Here is a 27,969-nt window from a genome sequence, read left to right as displayed (position 1 = left end):
GCTTGTCTGATGTCACAGGACCAACGAGTCTAATCAACATCAAGAACAGACTTCGACTGATGGGAACTTGATGTTGAGATCAAGACTGTTTGGAGACAGTCCAAAACATAAAAAAAACAAACAAAAAACAGTAGCAATCTTAAAAATCTGTAGCTTACCTCTTTATGTTTATCAAACTGTATGATATGTTAACTAAATGTTAATAACCGTAGTTTATTGAGTTTTTGTATAAGGTTTGGTTTCAATATTAGGTTATCAATAATTTCATCATTTGTTGATTTATGACTTATGGTAGTGCTTTTAACGTTCGTTTTTAAATTATTGCATAGTCTGTAAAACTTAATGTTCTACATTGAAATAGTATATTTCATCCCCGATACTAGTTTTCATGGCTCCCTCAAGTTTGCTGCACGTCAACAGCAAATTTCACGTGCGAGGAGAAGTCGAGGACAGGGAAAATCGGAGTGAGTGCTAAAAAATCACTTTCGGTACGTTTGTGAACGAAATTTTTCACCATGGCGCAAAATTACACATAGTGAAAAACGTACCTCAGTTAAATAAAAAATATTTATATTTAGGTACTACTGTACATTATTTCAATATAAAAATAAAATAAAAAGGTTATGTAAACCGACGTAACAACGTAAAAGATATAAGTTCAAGTCCAAGGTTAATATGTTCAATGTGCAGTAAACATGCACTAGAAGCTAAAAAATAATCGACAATAGCGAATGCATTTCTGCATAAGTGCATATTTCTGCTAAAAATTGTAGTGTAAAACAGTGAATATAATTGATATTAATAAAGTAAATTAATAGTAAACATACACTAGGGTGACTAGGGTACGTAGAAAAATATAGATTTGATTGAGAGCAAGGTATAGTAAATTTACAGCAAAGGAAAACAGCTTTTAGATTTCTTTGTACCAGGTTAAAGCTTGGGAAACAATTGCTTTCTTTGATCTAACCTGTTATCGAAAATAGCTACTTTCTGTACGGAGTGATGTAATGTATTTTCCTTCTGTCACTAAACTACAGCAAGATAAATCACATAATAGTACATCATTCCTAGTGTTGGGTTTTAATTGTGCACATTCTTAGATATAAAATGTATTACTAAACGTTATTGAGATTAATCTAAAACCATTCGTTAAGAAATAACAATGTGACATCACATGAATAATACTAGACTCGATATCATAACATATTAATGCAGTCTTATTGGCTCACTCGTGTGGACAGTACCTTTGATTATTATGTAGTCAATGATAGTACCCAACTATTACACAAAACCTATGTGATCGTTGCTTCTACCGTTATGGCAATGCACTGTCTTTAGGTAATGTATAAATCAGTGGTGAATGTTAGGTTATGGACAGTTAAAAATCTTATTAAAAAATTAAAAAATAAAATAAAAGATCTAACACATTCGAATATTGCCATTTCTGATACGAACAGGAATAATGTATGACTGCCAATAACCGGATGAATGATACGAAAATGGGAAAGTTCGAGAATAAATGTGGTTTGAAATTAAACCCCACGTGAAATATCACCCAATCACTATCATCTGTCAATACAATGCATAGGTTTTTTATATTTCATGCAATTCTTAGCCTATGTTATGTTAATAAATAGAAAGTATCATTTATCAGTTAAATAATTAGAAGTAAAAAGAAAATAAATGGGCCAATGTTCTTTAGCAAAATATATATTCTGGGCAGTATATTTATTTGTAAAAAAGTAATAGTATGCTACATAGAAAAATTAAGTGTCCAAAATTAGTGTTATGTTGATCACAAACCACACATTTGGTATGCTTGAGTGTTAAGTTTACGTACAGTAATGCAATATATTTTTCGAAAAAAATATTACAATATTCCAAAAAAGTTTTTTATTCATTAACAATGCTAGGAATTCTATTACAAGTTAACCACTTTGTCTCTTTTTGTTTAACTTTTTAACGATGTAGGTAGTTGCGTTGTCAATAGAACATAAACATAATTAATATTCAAACCATACATGGACCCCTATCATTTCATTGCTTTAGCCAAACGTGAAACATAGGAATCGTGAAAAAAGGCAAACATTATTGTCACTGCAAAACATGTTGGGCAAGTAAATGATTTGAAAAGAGAAACAGGATATCAGTACATAACAGAAGTTTTTATCAAATAAACTGTAAAGGGCATTGTAAAACTTAATGCTGTGAGTACAGTGCAATGTACCTGTTAAGAATAGTGGACCGAAATGACCGAGAGCTGGGTACATCTTATAGGAAACCCATCTGAATAGAAAATAAGAGTTCATGAACCACAATATATAATTATTTTGTAAAGGTTTATCTTAAGAGGCGTATAGCGTTTAATCAATAAATACAAATCCACTATATGTAGTGACAAAATGACTAACGATTTTATTATACCACCAAATGATTATAAGATAACCGATTTTAATGTTTTGCTATTTAACAATTATCACCAATATTTTCAGCAAACCATTAGTAGAGACCTGTTTTATATTGAAGCTACTGCGTCTCTTTACGGTTGACTGTTTAGTTACGATCCTTCAAGAGCAGAGCTTTTAATCGCATTTGCAACACCTGCCAATACCGTTTCCTTATTGGATTTACAAAATACAAAGTTTCATTTAAAAAACTTACATACTTTAAGATAAACTGAATGCAGTTTTAAGGTTGATGGTTTACATATTCCTCTATTTTTAAATTAAGATTATTTTAAAATTGTATGTTATTAATGAGCCTGGTCTCTGAAAAGGGTGACAATATTGTCTTGAAAAAACCTTCAAAAAAATTAATGACCTTCTGAAAATTATGAGTTATATTCTTTGAAATATTCCTATAGGTATGGTTTAAGAATTTAAATTTTAAACTACAGTATTGGTGCACTCTAAATACTATATTATGACATAGAATTTATAGCAAACAATAAATATCATATCCATTCATTTATTTCAAAGTAAGAGTAAGTTAGTAAAAACTTAATATTTCCGTTTGTTATCATCATCTATATATTGAAACGTGACAGGGGGTTTTTTTTTTATTTCAAGATTCTGAATCAACCATTTGACGGATTTTTATGACTTTTACTTGAGAGAAAGATTATTTTGAAAACAAGGGAATGTTGAAGCCATGACTTTAGTTTCAGTTTTTTTAGATATAAAGTTTTAATTTTTATAGCCTAGCAGCCAACGCTAATAATCTACACTATGTTTTGGTATAATGCCATTTGCTTAACGTAACAGCTGTACATAATTGGACATTCAGCAATTGTGAGAAAATTTCAGCAATTGGATTAGGGTTGACTTATTTATAGGCCTTCTATTTGTAATGCTATAATCATTGATAAGTTCATTTATTCGGTAAAAGGATGACAGATTATTTCAATATACATAGCAAATTACTAGATGCCCTAATCTAGTTTTTAGAGCAGTCTTTAAAATCTTGGGTTTGTTTTAGTGGATTATAATTTGTTTGAAATAAAAGCTGGATAAATATGAAACTATTCTATAGAACTACGAGGTTATTTCATTTAGCCTATGAATCTATCATTGATTATAGGGAATAATTAAGATTAGTATAGAAAAGTAAGACGTAAGGTCATTGCTGTATACAAATTGATCTTTAATTCACGATTCTTCATAGAAAAGCCTGTGCAAATTAAGGAAAGAGTAGGAAAATAACAATGTTTAAATATTTTAATTCGTCTTGGTAGTTTTTTTTTAAATATATGTTTGTCTGCTTAAACTTTGTTTGGATTAGTACCGAAAATATTTATGTTATCAAAACAGGTGATCAATCATGAAATCATGATCATGAATCACAATTTTAAATTACTGCCTCAAAATCTGAAGGGTTTTATCATCATATTACAACTGCTGACACAGTTTATTTAAGTATAAATTATATATAATTATTTGGGTTATAAGGTAGTTGTTCGATGGTTCAAAACACCCTATGTAAATCCAGGGGTTTGAGTAAAGTACAAGATATTTCCTTTATGGTACTCAAGCTTTTTCCCCTTATTTGACCAACCAAATTACTTGGGCAGAGGCCAGACTAACATTGGCTGGCATCCAATTTAAAATTACTCTGCCCACTAAACTACATTTTTTTCTATACTTCTTTTAAAACTTTAAAGAGCATTAACAGTTTTGAGTTAGTGGTTGTATTTTAAAAATTCTTCTCTAAATCCTTGAAGTTAAATAATTATTTATGCGTAGAAGATTAGAAGGACCTTTTCCGTTAATACACTACCACTTCCGTTAATTCACTACCACTAATTAGTATATTAGGTTAGGTTAGGTTAGGACTATGTTTACGACCCTAACATAGTAATTACTGAAAAGGTCCGATCAGAAGAGATCAAGATTTTAAATTTTAATTTAATATTTAAAAAAGATATATTATTTATAGATACATTAAGGTATGGGGCTGCCATCCGACAAAATCTTTTACTTGGTAGAACAACCATTTTGCATCCTGGGGCTTCTGTGACCTTCTTTCTATGACATTGCATGACTGGTTGCCCTCCTTTCTTTGTACAAGAAGGATGAAGCCTACCAGTGGAACCTTGAGCTTACCCGTCTCTACGCTAGCATCCAGGAGGTTGAGAGGATGCAGACTTGAAGAGCTTTAGTAACACCAGTGCCAATCCATCCACAGAAGATGGAGTGGGAGGAACTCTAGTCTCCAGCTCCCAAGATATAGCCAGAATACCTGACACATTAACTCTAATAACAATCGCTCGAAAAATACTTACGGTTCAGAGATACCTTTTTCACAATAGGATAATTTAAGTTACGTCAAGTTGAGTTATTATATGTAGTAGATCTGAAGTGTCCATGTGTGTGTTTCTAATGGATACGAAATAGATTGTTTGATTGGAAAAAACATTTAATGTCATCATTATCTTGAAAGTGAATAAATGAGCGTTTGATTACCCTATAAAAGTACAATATTTGTATTGAACAAGACATCTTATATGAATGGTATGATCAAATTTTATTTACTTTATAAATGGATAACCCTTGTATAAGTCCGTTGGATGATTATTTATCGTCGGAACGTCGTCCGATGATCAGAATTACGATATAATATTCTATAGGATTAATGTAGATCAGAACTACTGTAATCTTAGTGTTTATGATTCAACCTGTTTATGTATAATCTAGTGTAATCTACGTTTAGTATATTCCGTTTCATAGTTAAGCTTAATACAGACATAAACAAATGGTGTTTACAGCACCAACACTATCGAAATAGGTTAATCAGATGTAATTATCTGTGTCGTTGTTTCCTACAATTATAATGCATGCATAAATATCGAAAACAATATTAAAGCTGTTGAAAATTTTAATGGGAATATCAATCATATCAAACTCATTTTTATAATTTAAAATATTTACTTATTAATGACTAACTCAAAATAAAATTTTTTGAAGTAAGTATATTTTTAAATTTCTTTATGTACGATCAATATGATTGAATATAATGACTTAAAACATATTAATCAGCAGTTAATACTGTAATCAAATTCAATTTGGGGTTAACACAGTGAGAAATCCAAGCTGAAAAATATAGTTTAAGGCATTTTATCAGTTTAAAAAGTAAAAAATTTGGTGAAAACGAGATGATGATAGATATAATTTTTTAGAGTTTAACGAATTGAAGGCATACCTCTACTCTATACTAAATCCCATCTGTGTAAATCCCAAGTGATAATTTTAACAATTCAATGGCATAAAATATCGAATTTTGTCACGGGTTGTGATTAAATATTTTTACGTCACAACGAAGTTACATCCATTCGGAACTATACAGCATTACAGCATTTATCTCTTTATCCCTTGTAAATGCTTAGATATGCAAACACCAATACACCTGGCACGTCTGTGTTATATCACCAACATTACAAGACGCGATATTACAGTCGTTATTGTATATTACATGAGTCCTACTTCTCTGGGACAAAGTACTACAGACAATAGTGTTTGTGTAGCATAACCAGAACTTGTCTTGAATTCGATACTTTTGACCAAACTTTTTCTATATAGCCTACAATTCAAAACTTATCAAGCTTGATAACAGATATTAATTTTACTGCGGATTGTTATGACAGTAATAATTGGACGCTGTCGATAAATTGGTTATAAAAGTGGTTTTCAAACAATTCATAACATTCATTCAAACATTCATCTGGGGACGTCACCTAGCTGTGTATTTTAAGACAAATATGAGTATTTAAATGAGATGATCTGTATAGTTTTGTTACTGACTAAGATTAGCTAAGATTAGTAAGATCAGCTGTTTCATTAACCAAGATCTTTAGAGCACAATGATCAGGGACAGCTGTTTCCAGTGTATAATCATCAAAAAGCCACTTATCTCAGGATTGTGTCTGAAACCTTTCGATTTTTAGGGGCACCATAACCACTAAGTGGGATTATAATCTATTAAATAAAATTTATTATGTATTATAAAAGTTAATGTAAGCCATTATCTTAACAATTCCTATTGCTAAAACCCCGATTTATTAGGAAATCATATATCAAGCACAAAAATATATCGAGAAGAAAAATGCTCAATACACAAAGACTTTCAAATTGATGTAAAAAATGGACACGTTAAGTACTCTTGTATTTTACGAATACGTCTAAGCATTATTTTTTCCAAACAGTTCTTAATAAAATAAACAGTAGGCTAATATTAAACAATATATGAAAAAAAAGATTATTAGACATACAAAAATTATTATTGCATATGATAAATTGTTCAAACTTCTTACTTTGTGTGAAAGTAAGGTATATATATATATTGTTTGTTGAACAAAAGAGAGCGAGAGAGAAGCAAGAGATGTAACAAGATTGTCTAGAAAATACTTCAAACAACTCAATTATTGTCGAAGAAGTGATTCTTAGAAAATTTGATGAGACAAGCTGTAAACCGAGAGCTAAAAACTGTTCCTATGCAGTTAGTGAACAATGAAATTATCTTTTTTTACGAAATAAAAATACTTTACGCAAAAGTAATTCGTACATCGTAGGGTAAAATAAGTATACAGACATCTTTAGTAGGGACTAAAGTAAGTCTATCGTGTTAATCAGTCCGATTTAAGTGAGTTATAAAAATAATGACGAATAAGTCTATACAAGATTTACATTTAAATAAGTTCAAACCTCAATACAACGCAGGTTTTGTATGATTTAGAACTGTCAGGACAAAGGTTTTGCTGGGAAATTCTTCCTGCCATCAATCACTTTTTGATAAACGATTCATGGCAGAATATACTGGGATGATGTATAATTACGTCGTTTTCTTATCAAAAATGTATTGGTATACCTTCAAAACAGTGATACATTTAATATGTATATGAACAGTTATAATAGGCACAGCTAGAAATTCCGATTCAAGTGAAAAATTATAGTATTAATATAATTTGAATGACAATTTCGGTCACAGCGTATTTTAGTAGTGACAGACTGCAAGTTGTACTAGAATCTATATAATTAATACGCTACATGAAACTTTGTCGGTTGAACTCCTCCGCCATTTGTTAACCGATTTTATCCATTGACGTCTCATTGGAAAGAGCGTGTCGCGCAGATTTGCAAACTGATCTTACATTTTTGAATAAAGTCCCTTGGGCTCTGCCCCAGTGGCTTTGAAAGTTCCCATGTTATCCTTATGGAGAACATTATTGTTTACATTTTGATCAGCTGTATAATTTGATTGCTGTTATTTATTTTTCAATTCAATGAAACGCATTGAGTACATTTATTTACTATTCGAGTTTGTGTAAACATAACCCCCAAGACGTATTGTGTTAGTATGGTTGTATCTTAAATTTGTGTATTTATCGTTGTTTTGTGTCACTATGACGGATTGTGTAGCATAAACTTAAATACTCGGGTACGTAACTTAAATGTATTAATCTATCGTTGTTTTCTGTAGCTAAAATTGGTTTATTTGTTGTTTTTTTTCTTTTAAATGCCTCCGACGCAACGACAATGAAACATAGACAGGAGGCGTAATCGTGATAACGACCGCTGCTACAGAACAGTGGCGCGTACTGTCAGCACCTGACCCTGGACAATCTCAACTATTAGGTTATAATTGCGCCTTAACACTACCCAAAAACGACTTTTCGTTCTCAATTTGGCCCTCTATCAATGACCAGTGTTGCCTGTAGGCCTACAGCGAGGCATTTTGAGAAGGAGAAAACCGGCCGGAACGCTTTAGGATTATCAATAACGAAGATAAACATGGTCTGAGTTACACACTGGTAATCTTTGAATTGACTCTTTTAAACTCATTGTAAATATGACTGTTATTCGTTTTTAAATAACTCCAGTAATACTTTGTAATTGATCGAATTCGAGCAACATGTACACTAGTAATTTTTATAACGGTTATAAATAGTTTACTTTATACAAACATAATCACCTTAAAAGTAACAGGCCCATTTATGTAAATGTTTCAGAAATAATTCTTTATAAAAGATATAAAATTAAATCTTTGTCAATCCAGTAAATAAACATTTAAATATATATTATATAAACAGAAAAAAAAACAATTTTGTGAAAAAATGAGACATCCAAGAGGGAAAAATATTTATGGGTTAACATAAAAATTTTAGGGTTCACATAAAATAATTATTTTATTACTTTAGAATCAACGATCGCTGCAAATAAGGAGACGGTAGAATAAAAGACAAGTACAACATTTTGTTTCACGAAGCACATGTATGATTATTTGGCATATTCATTGTAAGTAAAAATCCAAAATGAATATTCCTAATTAGGACAAGTTTATTAGGAAGAAGACTTGGGTTTTTCCAATGTTTGTGCATATTGCACAAAAAATCTAATACTCTATGCAAAGTGTGAGCATGGAAATCAACCCATGCAAGTTATTTTATTCCTTGATGATTACTCATATGATTACACTATGATTACTCATAAGGTCAACATGGGAAACTCCAGAGCAACTGTGTCGGAGCCAGAAAGGTTTTTTTAATACGTCTATATATTAATCGGGAATGTGAGCTATCATCACACCAGATTTTCCAAACATCCATCTATACATCCTTACATCCAAACTGTCTCAATTATAACATTAGTAGGATAAGAGGGAACTTTAAGGAATAAGCTAATAGGAAGATCTTCGGTGGATACCGGTACGTTTTTAACACTTTAAGGTGATACCGGGTTTTTTTCGTTGATTACTACGGTAACTACTATTTACCCAATAGAGTTCATCACCATACTACTACCATACAAATAATATTAACATCACTAATAATCGAAGCAACGTAAAGGCAATATTATAGACCAGAATAATTTGTTAACCCTCTTTAACTCATTTGTAGTAGTTAATTAGGTCATATTCTTTTTTGTTTAAGAATCAAGAGAAACTTTATAATTATTTTCTTAAATTTATATGAATATTATTGTTACAATTTTAAATGCAAAATTATTTACCATTAGTTTTTAACCTCATTTAAGCGTTTTATATACCCTACACTCTTTTGTGTTATTTTGAAAATAGTATTAAATAGTGCTTTGCAAGTTTTTTTCTATAGCAAAGATAGAAGCTTACCTGAATGTAGACGTTTACCTTCGGAATGTTTAAACATAAACATTGCTTTTATGTTGAAGTGGGAGATTCTCGTTCCTTTAAGGCTGACACTTCTAACTCCTTCGGGCAAAAAAATTCTATTTACTAAAAGGCAAATGCTTTTAACATACATGCTTTACTGTTTTTATTTTATTTTAGTCAAACACTTTACTAACAAACAATTGCAATTATAATTTCATATTCTATTAGAGTTACATTTATAGCGTTGAATTTTAAAGTTTGATCGCTTATATTATTTGTTGCATCTTTAGAGTTAAAATAATTAATCAGTTTCAACTCAAACTTAGACAGTTTCGAAATTTTGTAGTACCATACAGCATTTATGCAAGCTCAAAGAAAGTGGATTGAATACAAAGACCCAAGACCTTTTCATCAAGAACTTGTAGGACACCATCACTTGATTTGACTAGCTATGTAACTTGCTCTTATAAAGTTGTGTTAATACATCCAACATTAGCAGCCCTCCATAAATTAATCAACAAAATTCACACAGCTGTTGCTTTCAAGAGCAAACATTGTTCCAAATAACGTATAAACGTTATTTTAACATACTATATACTCTCTTTAAGATTTCCTTCTTCTTCCTTGAGCAAGTTTCAATGTGTGATGTATTCAAAATGTATTTTTAAGATTTGGCGCGTATGTGCACAGCTCCGCTGCAATAACTGAAATAGTACAAACAATAAATAACTTTCATGAATTTTTAGGACTCTGTATATTGAGGTCAAACATACCGTTTCCATATTAGGAGAGCCATAGACATGAAGAGCTATGTAAACATAAATGATGAAGTATAAACACATATGATTAAACCTAGTTTATATGATGTAATCTACATAATGGGATAATCTGTGTACTTAGATAACCTAGGATGAAGTGAATGGATTACGTTAGTTAAAGCCATTTTGACGCATACGATCAATAACCGTTTTGTCAATATTACATGTTCAAATAGAACTAACATAAATACTCGTTGGAAGGAAATCTAGCTTTGCAAGTTTTTAAAGTTATATTTTTTAGCAGGTCTTTAGGTTTGTTAAATTTTTCTGTTTTGTTTTACTACGTGTAAAAACGAAGTTGGTCTATAGCAATATGTATGAACTGAACTCAAAACTTTGTATTTAGCATTAAAACAATTCTTTGATAAATAGTTATAGTGAAACTGCATTTGAGAAGGTTCAATATTTTTATATTTAGGCAATATCCTTAAATTAAACAGCTCTTTAACAGTGAGTGTCAAAACTGAAGGGCAGTAAACTTATACGGCAATACTTAAGAAATTTCTGTTATTTTTACTGAACATTGCGAAATATACTTTTCTGGAGGCACAATATAAAGAGGTTACAAATTCAAATCTTTAAGGAAACAATTACTAAGGTTAAACATTGATTCATTCTGATATGAAAGTGTAAAGGAAAGAACATTATAGCAGTAAATAACAAAATTGGAATCATGACAGTTTTTGACATCCGTATGCCTACTGACATAATTTCCCCTTTTGCAATACTTTGATAACACAAGTAATTTGGGCGAAGAGGAAATTGTTCGGTTCTAATTCAATTGGTGTTCAACTTTATTCCTTGACCTTGTTGATACTGTTGTTGGCTGTATTACAAGTTTGTTGAAATTAGTTTGATCTGTTCTATGTTGAAGTAGCATTCAATGACCAAGAACATGATACAATTCCACCTATAGATTATTGCTTAGTTATAAACTACAAAATGGGATAATATATTGTTTCTATTATCGAGTAAATGTCTCTGTGGTGGCGTAAATAATTAGGTTACAGGTAATATTATTATATGAGAGTACGTCATATGTCATTGTTCCTTTTTTTCGTAAGCTGAAGTATACATTCGACCGGTAGTATCAAAATATTTGTCAGTTACAATGAAACCAACGATAACAACAAATTAAATAAGGAACACATGGTGAGATGCTGTATTATACATCTATTGTATCTATAATGTATATATTTATCATAGCCTTATTATATATCTAACATATAGATGTTTTGTTGGATTAGCACATATTGATGATTATTAAATAGCACAACGCATTAAAAACGGGTTTAAAACTGAATATCAAGTAAAAAAAAAATTCAGTGGCAATAAAAACATAATGATTTTAATTGTAATATCATTAAATAATTGTCAGTTTTCTAGCTTTTATCCATAACTTCGGTAAAAAATTACATGAAATTCTAATGTTAAACAACTTATAAGTGGAAATAGGCATTCTATTCAGGTTGTGTTTCCACATCAACGATTTCTTTTCATTCTTGTTTGAAAGGAAAATAAGATCGCCGCTGATGAGACTTGATGTCTTTGATTTATGTGATTAATGAGATAACGAGATTGACGATTGTGTAACAATCTTTTCCGTGTGTTTTTTTATACTTCCAATCTTCAAGAAAATATAACTTAATTAGCGTATTTGAAAATGAGACACTTATATGTGTATGAATACATTTTAAGAACATATTTGTTAGTGTTAAAATAATATTAAAAAAATTGTGTAAGATTCTTAGGAAAGAACCAAAATCATGAGTTCGATTTTTTTTATATACGGTAACTATACAGTATAAAAATCTGTCACATCTCGTCTATACTTATCAATACGTATCCGTATCCATGATTCATAGTGTTTTTGTTTATTGAAAAAAATGAACATTCCTAACAACGCCAACTATGAGAAAAAAAAATTATATTTAGTGTACATGTCTATTTGGTTGAAGGGTAAGCATTCAGTCATTTAAGTGAATATTACTATTGCTTATGGTCTGTTGAAACCATAAAATAATATCATAATTTATAATACAATCGAAAGAACATTTTTTGCTCCAAGACACAATGTAAGACCCATTTTAATATTTTTAATGGAAAATAATGTAGCTGCATTTTAGTTATCTTTTTTTTACTCATCATGCAATTAAAACCCTGAAAAATAATCAAATGATACTGAATATTAAACCCTACCAAAATAAAATAATATTATTATTAAATAAACGAATTATTCCAAATAATAATCAGAAAAATAACATGGAACTTCATGAAAAAGGTAAGCATTTAAAAATTTATTAAAAGTGGCCGAATTACGGTTGAATACCCGTTAATTTCCAAGCCAAATGTACTATTAGTGTTGTAAGGAAGGGTTACGTTTTTGTTTAACTGGTTAAAATATCAACTTATGCAGGACTATTATCAGTTTACGTTTTCTGTGCTATCAGTGAGCTGGTGTGGTGGTTAGAGCGTGAGACTTCGGTTCCTGAGATCCCGGGTTCAAATCCAACCAAATCACCAACAGATTGTATCCAAGTGATAATGCCGCAACCCCTAAGTCTAGCCTGAAGTAATGTGAAAATCAAGCTCGGGCTCGTATCTAGCGTCCTAGGACAAAAAAGTCATAATATGTATACCTTACATTGTTTATTGCTTTAACGATATTTCAGGTGCAAGGGTTACAGACATAACAGTTTTACAGGCAATGTGACCTTTTTTTTTTAAAAAAGGCTTCATAGTGTCGTTCTACGTATCGTCGTTGAACGCTTTATCAACTTACTCTGTTCCAAACTGTATTTTACATTTTATGGATGTCTTAAAAGAGTTACTGCTGATATATCTGAACGGAATGCTTTTTTATGATCTTTAAAGTGTAAATCGTTTAGACCTCATTTACGACGTGTATCAACATACATTTTTAAGTTAGTGATAAGAATTCAATGGCGTTTGTCATAAGTGTTCATATTTTATACTTATCACATGATGATTTCATAAAATGTTTTATACAATTTTGTTGCATGGTAACCCGAATAACTGTTGGTCTTTAAGGGACTTGATAAAGCCAAAATCATATTATTATATATTAGAATGTACAATATCATGTGGTTTATTACAATACAATTTATACAAGTAGTTATTGGAATCAGTAATACATTTTATGAAGTTGATGAATCAATGAATCGGTTAGTTTATGTTTTTGAACGCCTATTATGAACACCATACAGCAATTATGGAATACCAATTGATAATCAATAACATAGCTAGCAGAATATGATCATGCCACAATATAAATTACTATTGTACTTAACATGCACAACCTTATTATAGATACTATAGAAGCAATTACAGTAAAAATGTTACTGCTTATAGTTAAGAGTTTGATATCTGATGTAATTGGTTCGAAAACTGGTGTATGGATTAAAAGAAGAGAACCAAAGTATGTAAATGTTTAAGATAACTTTCTACTTTGTATAGGGAGCAGATACGTATAGATACAGTTTTCTTACACTAAACACGTGTATTGTATTACATAACCCTACATACCAGTGTTGATACAAGATGTATCCAGATTTTAAAAACTGTTTTATAGACATATTTTTACTCTGTAACGTAAATTACATATTACCAAACTAAACTTAATGAGTGATATAGTTACCAAACATAGCTGTTCTTTGGGTAAATTTATTGCCGTTAATGACAAAAGGCAATATTTATGAAAAGTGGAATATTTTGGCCAATAGGCTGGAATTATTTGTCATTCTGTGACTTACAATACATTTGGACTCGCTTATTGCTTCTTTAAAGTAGTATATAAAATGAAATACACATTTAAATTACCTGTTAATTTATTAAAATGGAAACATTCCTATTTGCAGGTTTAAATTATTGTTTTAAATATATAAAATTAAAGCTCTGAAAATTAAAAATTAAATTTTTTATTTTCGTTAAAACACGTGATTAAAGTAAATCAGTCAATTTTTATTGATTTATAAATGCCAATGTGCATTTTTATTTTACATTAACCAATTTAGCTACCGTTTTAAAAGCAGATTTGTTTGCTTTAAGTGAAACGAGAGGTTAAAAGCCGTGAAATTAAATTCTTTCAGTTCGTGATATGCTTTGATTTCCAGATTAAAAGAGATTCAATTACAATGTTATAACGTTATTTCGTCGACGTTAGAAGTGTAATTTTAACTTTTTCTTAATTACTGTTTTTAAGGAATCTATAATCTATATATTTTTAGAGTATAACTTAGTTAGTTTTTTTCAGGACCTTTAATTAGGAATAAGCTAACTCAATCCTTTAATTAATATTTGTCAGCACCTTGTAAAACCAGATATCAAGAAAATATTTTAATGGTCGAATGAACTTAATGAAGAAAACATCTCAATCACGTCAAAAACAGACTATAGGAATCTAGGCGTTATTCTTGAAGCATTATTGCACATGTTGCAATCCATGTAACTTTAAATATCATGGTGGTAACTCAGTGAAATCTAATAAATAATGAGTTAAGAGCAATGTTTTCAGAAAAGCTGCACATCGTTGTTCAACAACGACTATCTAAACCATTGATGTTAGCACTGTTTTGTTTAGCTGACACATGTCATAATTATTTACGATAAAACTGTTATTTCAGTTTAATCCAACATACACTTGACTTGGGACATATTCCTATTTGGATTCTAAGGAGGTGTTCCTACCCATAGCAATGTGAAATCCACCTTGATAAGATAATTAAATATTCTAGACACATCTCAGATGCAATCACAATAACTATCACCGTTCAACAGTTCCTATTAAAGAAAAAAATAAGTGTCAGAGCTATAGTCCAGGCAAATTAGATCAAATATAGGGAGTGCTCCCCAAAAAATCGTCTAAAGCTGGAAAGTGTTTTAATACCTTTTGGGGGTCCCAAATAAGAGTCCTGTGAGTTTGCGACGGATTCTGACGTCTGCTTAAGTTTTGGGAGTCGAAAAACCATGAAAATTTTGTACTTTTTTCAGTTTTTCGCTTATAATTCCTAAATAACGAATCCTACGGAAAATGTTGTCCAAAGGTATCTTTTAGTATACTGCGTCGATTGGTGTTAAATACGTCAAAATCGGTCGAGCCGTTTAGCCGCTGTAGCTTTTTAAAGTTAGGTCATTTTCATCAACATGGCCAAAAAGTTGATTATTTGACCAGTTTTCGGCTTACAACTCCTAATCGACGCTTGCTATACAAAAATGCACCTGTAGTTAGTTTGGAAAAGACAACATTCTGCGTAATATGTTTTTTTTTACTAATCAATAATGACAATTGATTGCTACCTACTTCGTATGGTCGCCATTTCATTGAAAAACATTTTAATAATAAATATTAATTTTAGTAAAATTTTCCAACTTTAACTTTATTATGTTTTTCAATGAAATGGCGACCATACAAAGTAGGTAGCAATCAATTACCATTATTGATTGGTAAAAAAACATATTACGCAGAATTTTGTGTTTTCCAAACTAACTACAGGTGCATTTTTGTATAGCAAGTGTCGATTAGGAGTTGTAAGCCGAAAACTGGTCAAATAATCAACTTTTTGGCCATGTTGATGAAAATGACCTAACTTTAAAAAGCTACAGTGGCTAAACGGCTCGGCTGATTTTGACGTATTTAACACCAATCGACGCAGAATTTAATGTACTAAAAGAGACTTTGAACAACATTTTCCGTAGGATTAGTTTTTTATGAGTTATAAGCGAAAAACTGAAAAAAGTGCAAAATTTTCTTAGTTTTTCGACTCCCAAAACTGCTTACGTCAGAATCCGTCGCAAACTCACAGGACTCTTATTTGGGACCCCCAAAAGGTATTAAAACACTTTCCAGCTTTAGACGATTTTTTGGGGAGCATATGTCTAATTTGCCTGGGCTACTATGTTCACCACGAAACTGGAATTTCAACATCGTAAGTAGTCTAGAATAAATTGAATTCTTTAATGAGCTTTAAGATCGTCTGCGAGAGCAAATACTTGCCTTTGGACCAATTGTGCTTTATACCTTACACAAATAAGATTTCATCCAGGACATGTTGTTTGGAAAAACATCACATATCTGATTGAATGTCTAGAAATTCAAACTGAAATCAAAATTATAGAAACAATATTCCTAGGAGCAACAATATGATCTGCTCACAAGAGCAATTTTACTCCTTAATTTATTAAAGAAATTATATTTTCAAATTCAATGCCAAAGTAATAGATAACACCATAACGTTGATTTGGTAACACAATTATTTTTTATAATAACATTTTTTTATAACAGTCATGCAGTTTACAAGAGACAAACATCTCTTTAACATTAATATTCCTTTTACCTTCTCAATAAAGTTAGCTCCGTACCCCATCGTTCTCTGACGCTATCGTTTGTAACGGGTTGTTTATTAGTTCGTAATAAGTATTGTTTCTTATAGGTTTATTATTTTATGTTTATTTTTTATTTTTGAGCTTATTTAAGCTATAAGTTATAAATATTGATTATAAATATTTGGCTTGTACTATTTGTTCTTTTAAGAAATCATCGTCCTACATCTAGATATGTTTTAATGTTAAGTATTTTTATACCTTACAATATAATTGTATTCTATCTAAACTACGTGTTTTGTGGTAATGTCCACATATTCAGGTTTACCCTATTCTACGATTTGTGATAATGTTACAAATTTGACCAAACAAATATGTTGACAATGAAAGATAAAAAAAAATGCTAAATATTAATTTGCGATTGAACACACAACATACAAAAACTAATTATTTACAGAAAGGTTCCTAATATCGTCTACTTATTTTATATATTTTGGTTGATTACATGTAGCCCATTTTATTTCATCAAACAAATTAATACGTTATGATGTAAGTAAATGTCGTATTAACTGACAAATTATGGAATGTGTTGATAAAGCTACACTTAAAAGCCTATAAGCTATCTCAATTAAATTACATCCACTTTGACCGATGAGTTAAACACTCTACATCACTTTGATGGATCAAAATATTGCTTTGATGTAGGGACTGGCAGAAATTCAATTACACGATTTGTAGCAAGGCTTTAACGCATTACCACTGATACGTTTAGTGTATTTCGTCGTGGAGGAATGTGTAATTTCTTATTTCTGAAAAGTAATGGTATGTATATACAACGACAATATATACTTGTTCAATGAATTGGGTGATTTTAAACGATAAATTGGGTATATTGGTCATCTTTACATGCTAGTTCATTCTCTACAAACCTATATTTTTTAGATTTTTTAAATTATAAATTTTGCAAAACCATAAACCTGAAACACCCACATCTCAAATTCATTATAAAGGCTTGATGAAAAGAGCGCGAAAGTAAACTCCGCCTGGAAATTGATTTTAAAGGAAATAAAAGAATCGACTTTCATTCTGGAGTAGATGGTTTTAACTCTAGGGTTACTAAAACATTGTGTTCTTGTTTAGTTTAAATACTATTTATGTTTTAAAAACAATAGTTTTATAAATATAACAATCAACAATGGAAAACAGAATAGACCAAAGGTACTAATTGTTTAAAAGTTGATGACATTTTCCCAACGGATTGACAAAATCAGGTCTCACAAAATCATAAAAAATACTAATACCTATAGTTTTTTCTTTTTCCTAGGACGCTAGGCACGAGCCTGGAATTGTTTTTCACATTAATTCAGGCTAGACCCGGGGGTTACGGCATTATCACTTAGATGGTGATTTAACGGGATTTGAACCCGGGACCACAGGAATCGGAGTCCCACACTCTAACCACTAGACCAGCTGGCTCACCGCTAATAACTATAGTAATATCCAGCTTACTAGTGAAATTCATTTTCCTGTTTATAGGAAAACTATAGGCTCCGTTTATAGCATCAGAAATTTATGTTTTTTTACGCCAATTGCTTACACGATTGGAAATATGAGTAATCCAGTAAAGAATTGCCTCATAAAAAATGTTTTGCTCGCCATAAAACTTAGTTTTGAGACTTTAATGATAACAGGAAAATTTTTTTAAGGGCACCCCTCTAGTGTTGTAATTGTGTTACATTTTTAATACGTTAAGGCAATGCTTAACTCTATTCATAAATACCGGCACTAACCTAGATAACGCGTGACTACCAATAACTGAATAAATGACGCAATATTGGAAAAGTTTGAGGATGAATGAGGACTGAAATTGAACACTCAATGAAATATCACCCATCATCATCAGTCAAACAGTGTGCGATCAAGCTGATATTATGTGTTATCTCTGGTTATCACATATCCATGTTGATTACATCAAAACATTCAGTGTAAAACGATTGTTTGGGGAAACATCTAAAATAAACGGTCGAAAGATACCTTTTGGTGTATTTAGTATTATTTTTTAGTTTGATTGTTCATAAATTTGTGTGTATACTTACAATATATTACTGATATCGCAGGTAAATTTTATTTAGAAGTATAAAGTATATTGCTACTTTGTTGTAATTTCAGAGCTGGTATTACCACATTGGATAGGGAACATCGAAAATATATTTCAAGTGATACCTAATGGTGAATTTAATATTAGTATTTTGTTTAATTGTTTAACAATTTGTTTGTTTAAGGGGCCCTATTAACATTATTACGGATATTACAAAAAATTGGATTTAGAAGTATTTATTGCTACGTTTTAGTAATTTCAGAGCTGTTATTGCGACAGTTGGTATGGAGCAGTGTCACATGTGTTTAAAATTCAGAAAATGATTATCCCCGAACACGCGTTTTTATTTATTTTCTGAAAAACTTAGCAAACAGTAAATTGTCTACTAAACTAATCTATTTTCACTTGTAACTGTTATGAGTTAAGGTACAGGCAGGTTTTTTTATTAAAATGGTATTAGATTACCTGTTTCCGTCTGTGATCTTACATTTGTTGTATAGAGTAACCGGTTTCAAGGTTATAACCTCATCATCAGGCTCTTTTTGTCACTCTTGCGAGGTCGTCAAGCTTTACAAACACAAAAACATTTAAATAAATAAACACGAGACATTGACAGACGACGACAATTAACATAAATTCAAGGAACTAGTTCCACACACGACGCGGCACGGGCGTTTTGTCGTGACTCAAGTGCTCAAACAAATGTAGGATCACAGACGGAAACAGGTAATCTTATACCATTTTAATATTCAAGAAGTGATCCTGCACCAAAGAACATCAATATGAAGTTTTATTTTTTTATTTTATTCAAACACATAAAATGTAATTGTTATTTTAACAATTTAGCACTGACCTTTTTTTAGTAATATTTTTAAATTTTACCATACACGTTATTCTAATTTTACTCATTTAGTTTACTATAAATATTTCTTACTGTTTCATTAAACATATCATTTGTACCGAACTCTATGAGACTTAAAACGTCAAATACTTGACGTCAAATAGGTGTTCAATTAAACGGATAAAACTCACTTTGAACTTTTATGTTGCATAAAAAACCTTTGAACGTAAAGTCAAACTTTATAGAGAAATAAAAACCTGACTCTTTTACCTCTGGTTGGATTCATTGCACTACTGTTTAGTTCATTCTTTTATCTTGCCAACGATTTAGCAAGTATCATTTTGTATTGCTAGGAGAATAAATGCAAATAAATAATATGTAAATAAACTGTTAATATTTACATAATCTTTATATTTAGTTAAATATTTTTAGTATATAAGATTTAAAGTACTTTACACAAATAAGTAAAGATATAAAATGTAGATTTTTAGCTTAAGTTTTCAAAATGTTTATATTTTCTGGTCTAAAACGTGGAATTTCATAGGATTTAATTAAATCATAAATATGTTTCGTAATGCGTGCAATGCGGTAGATAATAAGACAAAATTCCCCAATTAGGAATCAATTAAACTAAGTTTATCGCTGGTTAAAAGTTTCGCCTAAGATCTCAAGTTCGCAGGGCTTGTTAATATACGTGCCAGCTTTGAAACAAGTTTGTTAGAGTCGAGTTTGGATTAGCTTATGTGGTTTAGAAATCTGGTAGTCATCTCAAAATCATAAACCTTAAAATGTAATTTTTAGTGTGAGAGTACATATTATTAAGTACACGAGCTTACTTACGAACAGTTTCTGTAATGTGAAAATATACATTTTAATTTGGAATGAATGATATTCGACTTTGACCTGAGTTAGGTTTTATTAGTCATATTGTCATATTATATTAAATTGTTTTTTTTACCAATCTGTTATGGCAAAAATGTCAAGACGGAGTTACATAGCCAAATAGTCCAGCTCCTGATAAATTAATAAGTAGGACTCTTTGACAGAGGTATGTAAAAAATGGTAACAAAAGTTACCTTTTTTAACAAGTCGCCGTATTTGAATACATATGATAACATTTAGACATGCATTAGCATTGTTTTTAGATGATAAAATGAAACTAAATTGGTGTTATCAACTGGTACACACTTATAAATCGATCGATAATTAATTTGTCTTACACTCCCCACAGCTCACAGGATTTTTGACGCTCAATTCGGGGTTTCCCCTATCGCATGCTTACCCTTAACCATAAACAATCTCATAAAAAAACTAAATTCCTGGTAATAAACTCCAGTGTTGTGATTGATAAGCAGACCAACCTATCTGTCATGAAATACAATATCTCGACAAGGCTAGGCTCGTGTTCCATATTGTTTGGTTGTGGATTTCTCATTTTTATGATCCAACCTATTTTCATATTATTGTTTTACCCACAAGGTTGTATAAAATCTCCCCGCTTCAGCAAATCTGCTGACTCTGCGAATTTACATTTGCCTGATTGGATTTTTATATGAGTTTTGCTGTTTAATGTTTGTTTATTAACTAACTTAAAACTACTAATTGAAATCTAGTGTCTATATTTGAGTGATATACAAAAATTTCAAGAAAAAGTTATAAAATCTACTTTTTAATAAGAGAGTTACTCGTATTAACATAACAACACTACAGTTTTACCATGACAAATAGGCCTTAGATTATATAATAAGTTAATTTTTTTTCGATCGTTAAACTATATTTATTTATATTTGAGTAACTTTAGCATTTAGTACATACATTGTAAATGTAGTAGAAGGTGTTCCATGAAGTTAAATGTCATAAACAAACATCCATACAGATTTCAATCCAAGAACGGTAACCAGTATGTCATTGGTTTTAACGAACGTTTTTATCTTTTAAAAGTCTAGATTTCACACGCATGTTCGACATCAAAGTTTTTGCGCTGACTTTTGATTTTGTTTATGACAACTTTAAGAGCAACTCTTCTGAATCGCATTTTCAACAACTGCCAATATCACGTATTATTGAGATCCTGATAAAACCATACCTTTCAAAGATGTGTTCATAGCTAACCTTTTAATTGTAAAATGATTTGAAAATTGTAAGATAATTTAAAGTTGGTACGTCAATGTATTGTAATTGTTATCATGTGTATATAGTTAGAATATATGAAACCGGATATTGAAACTAGCAGTAAGTTATCTATTAATACGATTTAAAATTGGTAAAATTTGTAAAAGTCTATTTTTGTCAAATTTGAAGAATGATAAATATCTTAATTAATCATATACTATCACTTAATCATTTTTTAAGGTTTTTAGTGAATTTATAAAAATAATATACTATTAATGTTTTTATTGGGAACATTTTCCTTCTGAACAAAAAGAAAATTAAATTAAATGTAGTGATGAAATGGCAATCATAAAGATTTTACTTTCTAAAGATTCCTGACAAATGATGATTCTAAAACCCACAATTGTCTTCAATGTTAACACTGTATATCGTTAAATGTGTGTAGGACTATTTAAAAACAATTAAATTTTTTAATTGAATCCGGCCATGCACGACCTTTCTCATTATTGGTAATCTCAGCGCAATGCAATCTAGTGAACGAGTTCTCGTTGTTATCACGTTTAATTTATCCGTGATGGTCAAAGTAATAAAACTACCAGTTATTATCAGGTAGTCACGTGATGTCTCGTGTTGAGGTCTGTGAAGTGATTGATGAGAAACAACAATCAGATGTCACGTGATCTCAACGTGTGACTAAGAGAGATTCCCACTAAAATATTTACTTAGGGCAAACACATTTGTATTTAGATATTCATTCAATTATTTAGCAACTGTAACATGTGTTTTATTAGTAAATTTTCATCCTTAAAAGATGGAACCTTTTCTCTAAGCATAATATATGTAGCCATCAAATTGTTTTGTCAAGATGTTCTCCTTATCCTGTTTAAATAATCTACTTAAGACTTTGTAAATCTTAAGATTAGATTTTTTTTTATTAAAACCGAAGTGAAAGTAAATGTTGTCCTAATGTGTAATAAATAGATCACCCACATAATCTATGGCCAAGAAGCAAATCTATTGGGTGTCATACAACACTTATTTAACTAATTAATACAAGTTTGTAAAAATCCCCACCAGTATATTTTTAACGGTTAAGTTTATCAGCTCTCTTTTTATGGATAAATTCTCTGTTGGTGAAAGATAAAACTTTGGAATCCTGTTGCTAACAAGTGGGATAGAAAAGTTAGCTTTGCAAGCTTCAAGTTCCTATCAAATGATCAAAGTTTGTTCTTGATCTTGAAGATTATGCTAAAATTACAAGCTCTTTACGAAAGTAAGATGCCCAATCTTAGACAAAATCGTAGTTCGTGTAAAGAGAATAATAACAAATTAAAATGTCTCGGAAAGTGAATGGTCAATGCATAACGCTTAGATATTCTTTATATATTTAATTTATTTGAAGCCGTATTCTTGTTTCTTTCAAACAATGTTCTTTGGCTTTATTTAATTTTAAATTTTGACGAATTACTAGACAATCTTTTGTATAATCAACAAATGCACATTGTTTGCATGGTGCTTTTTCTCATTAACAACTCGTATAACAGAATTCTTGGTCATTATAATACGGGTATTCTTCTTGTACTTAGTAAAATTCATCTTTTTTCATTATTTTTTTATATTTTATAAATTAATGTTGGTGAGGCAAACGGCATAGAAATAATAATAATGGAGACGTAGTAGTAGCCCTGATAAACCAACAGGGAAATAAAACATATGCTTTTATTGAGAAAACATTTGTAGTGGAACGTCGTCTTAAATTTGCATTTATATTTAAGCAATAAACTGTTAGTAAACAAATACAAATTATGGCTAGTGCGATATCTTCCATATCACGCTGACTTCATTTCCTACAAGCGTGGTTGTTAAGTTGATAACGTCACGCCAATATACAGGATGTGATAAAATCTATATAGCCTTAATTAAAGTTAATACCATAATTAAGTTTATGGCCATAATTAAACATTCTGTTTAACAAATAAATATGTTTTTCAACCCTTTAAGCTTGCTGAACATGTTATTAATCCATTAAAGAGTTGCTTTAAAGTGAAGTTGTTTTGCACCAAAACCTAAAAACTTTAGAGGTAATGAAAAATTTTCAAGATAAACATTTATTGAAATTAGTCTTAGAGTTGACGGCTTGTTGGCGAAATTTGTTATATCTCGTGATATAATATGTCTTGTAATACATCGTGTAAACATGGATAGATATTGTGACAATGATGTATGTAAAAACAATTAATAATATTGACTGCAATAGCTGACACTCGCTGAGATAACGTATTAACTAATAACTGTATGAATGACGTGAAATTGGGAAAGTTTGAGAATTAATGTGGACTGAAATTGAAGTCTCAATGAAATATCACCCAATCATTATCATCAGTCAAACATTGTACAATCAAGCTGTTAATATATCATGTGATATCTGTCATTAGATATTATGTGTGTTGATAACGTCAGATATTTGTATTGATAGGTATATTTGTTGTTTTGTTTGATAAATGGCGAAAATAAAGTGTCAGGTCTTAACAAAATTAAGAAGATAAAATATTAGATAATAATGATAAAGGAGGTGAACCGAACTTGTGATAACATACAGAATATTTATTTTTGTTCTTGTAACCAGACAGTGTTTATACTTACATCTTATTGCTATATTGTTTGAAGTTTTTGAGCAGATTTTGTGCTGCTTTATTTAGTGCAGTGTTAAAAAAGGTTTCGTTCATCATTCATAAATTGCATGATTACCTAAAACAAATCCTTATCTAATCTCTCTCAAATCCTGCATACAAAATAAGTCCTGCATGCATTTACCTATATATTTTTAATAGAAAAAATTATCCTTCAAAGGTTAACCTATTGTTTTAGCAAAAGAGAATTTGGTAATCATTCAAATCAAGTTTTAGTAACCTGTTTGGCTTAACAATACTGTTACTCACACTTTTACCACAACTCCTAATAACTCAGGATATGTTTTCTACGGTTTCACTAAACATTATTTGTTCTAAACTGAGCGTAAGCTATAACGTCAAACACTTGGTGTTAAGTAGGTGTTCTACTTAAGGTTTAAAACTCAATCTGAGCTTTTACGTTGCATAAAACCTTTCAACATAAGGTCCCGTTTTATGGACCACTAAAACCTGACCCTTGTGCCTTTGGTTGAGGTTGTTGTGTAGTGTTTGGATAATTCTTGTATGGTGAGAAAATTGACTTAACTACTCTATCTTATTTGGAATAACAGGAAACTATTCCAAAAATAACGCTAACACGGTTTTATTAATTTATATTACATCTAAAATCTTATGTTATTGGGATTTTTTTATAGATATTGAATATAAAAAGGGTTCAACCAACCTCACACAAAAAAACTGTGTCAAAATTAAATACATAAAATAACTAACCAGATTCGTAGAGAGTTGTAAATATTAATTAAATTAATTGAAAGGATTTGTTGGAAAATAATTGGATTGAACCTCTAACAATTTGAATGTCATGTGACCCATTAAAGTAACCGGGTATTATCTATTTGTAAGCTTATAAAGTGAAACAATCGTACCTTGAACATGTTCAATGTACACACATGGATCAGCAATAGATAAAAAAAAATAATTGCTATAATGTCTCACAGGGGTTACAAATCCGAGTTTTTTTAGTGCCAAGGTTATTACAGTATTGCTAGACTTTTAAATTGTCCGTTGGACCGCATTAGTAGAAATATAATCCAGAATGTTATGTTTAAAAGATCATATTCGGCCTCTAAACATGTATTTATGTTCAATCCGGAATCAAATTTAGCAAAAGAACCTACTCTATCAGTCATCGTTAAACTCTCTCATAGCCATATTTACCATTACCATTACCAATTGAGATTGGGATGCCATTTATGATTAAATTAAAATTATTTATATATAAATTATGATAAACGATAAATAGTATCCATAATACTATTCTAAGCTCATGAGCTAAATAATGCAATTTATTTACGATTTTCCCCTACTACATATCAATAACAAACACTTTACTTTTATTTTAGGCAAAAAATTAACTTAAATAAACCTTACCCGAAAAAAACTAAGTACCAGGGAATAAAATCCAGTGTTGTGATTGATGGGCTGATCAACCTGTCTGTCGTGAAATATAATCCCTCGACAAAGCTGGGGTCGTGTTCTATATTGTTCGTTGTGGATTTCCTATTTTTATGTGCCAACATTTTTTGAATTTTTTTTACTTACAAGTAAGTAAAGAAGCATCCTGATTTATTTTAGTTTGTGGTATCATCAATCAAAAATCCTATAATAACACAATTAGTAAGTCGTAAAACTAAGTTTTATTTACTTAATCAGGTAAAGGGGTTTATTGTTTTGCTATGGGGAATTTTGAATCCATTATAAATTAAATATCTATAATGGTGTACCACTACATAACCTTTCTATTACAAAAGTGACTTAATATCTTACAGCCATGTTAAATAGGAATTGTTTTTGCCAGTCCATCCATGAAGTAATGATTTAAGTAAATATCGTATTAACTGACAAGTTATAGAATCACGTGTTGATAAAGCTACACTTTAAAGCCTATCAGCTGTCTCAATTCAATTACATCCACTTTGACCGATGAGTTAAACACTCTACCTCACTTTGATGGATCAAAATATTGCTTTGATGTAGGGACTGGCAGAAATTCAATTACACGATTTGTAGCAAGGCTTTAACGCATTACCACTGATACGTTTAGTGTATTTCGTTGTGGGGCAATGTGTCATTTCTTATTACTGAAAAGTAAAGTATGTATGTACAACGACAATATATACATGTAAAAAACATGATACAACAGGTAAATGGTCATTTTTACATCCTAGTTTATTCCTAACAAACCTATATTTTTTTGTTAAAAAAAAATTATAGATTTAGCAAACCATAAACCTGAAACACCCACATCTCAAATTCATTATAAGTCTTAATGAAAAGAACGCGGAAGTAAACTCCGCCTGTAAATTGCTTTCAAAGGAAATAAAAGAATCGACTTTCATTCTGGTGTAAATGGTTTGAACTCTAGGGTTACTAAACATCGTTTTCTTTTTTAGTTTGAATAATATTTTAGTGAGGTTTTACAAACTATGGAAATCAGTAATGTGAGTAGAATAGTATAAAAGTACAAATTCATTAAAAGTAAATTAAATGTTATCTGTTTTTCAATATCTTGTCTCACAAAATATTTACTACATGTCAACACTTAGTATTCTCATCACAGCAAACCAACAGAACAATCAAGTATCCAGCTTACTAGTAAAATTTATTTTCCTACAGTCACCCGACAAAGTTGGCTTCCTTGTACTGTTTATAGTACAGAAAGCTGCTAATTGCTGCATATTTATACTTTGCCGTACGGTTTATACTTTGTCGTACGGTTTATACTTTGCCACATATCAGGATTCCAACGAAACAACACAAAACAGCGTGGTTCTATTATGCACGTAATCCGTGTACGCTTGGAAATAGGTTGGCAACACTTAAGGTATTTCTGAACTTTCTGGACTTTTCTTTTAAACGTTTTTAAAACATTCCTACGATCTCAATAAACAAGAAAATACCTTTAAAGCAATTTTTTAGGCACGGAAACCACTTCAAATTACAAAAACATACGGAACTATATTCTCAAAACGCGGAGCACATTTCTTGCCGAGGAAAAATAGTGGAGTGATACGGTCCGTATCACTACGATATACGGACTCGCGGTCCGCGGGTACTACTTTCTCTAGGGCACCATTTGTGTTGCCATCTGAAACAAAAACATGTTGTATAGTGTTTGAAAGACTAATTATTGATATGCTTTATAGTGACTGTAGGAAAAATATAATGTGTAACACGAGTGAAAAAGGCCTTTGCTGCACTCGAGATCATTCCGCACTCGCCTGTGGCTCGTGCGTAAACATTACTCTCGTGTGCAGCAAAGTGCCACTTTCACCACTAGTTACACAAATAACTATTTCCTGTTTATAGGAAAACTATAGGCTCCGGTTATAGCATCAGAAATTTATGTTTTTTTTTAACGAAAATAGCTTACACGATTAGAAATATGAGTATTCCAGTAAAGAATTGCTTCATAAAACATTTTTTGCTTGCCATAAAACTTAGTTTCGTGAC

The sequence above is a fragment of the Macrosteles quadrilineatus genome, unplaced genomic scaffold (assembly GCF_028750875.1).
Source record: "Macrosteles quadrilineatus isolate MER2022 unplaced genomic scaffold, UCM_ALF_1.0 Scaffold_9__3_contigs__length_116548681, whole genome shotgun sequence".
Lineage (NCBI taxonomy): Eukaryota > Metazoa > Arthropoda > Insecta > Hemiptera > Cicadellidae > Macrosteles > Macrosteles quadrilineatus.
Note: the sequence above shows the minus strand (reverse complement) of the source record.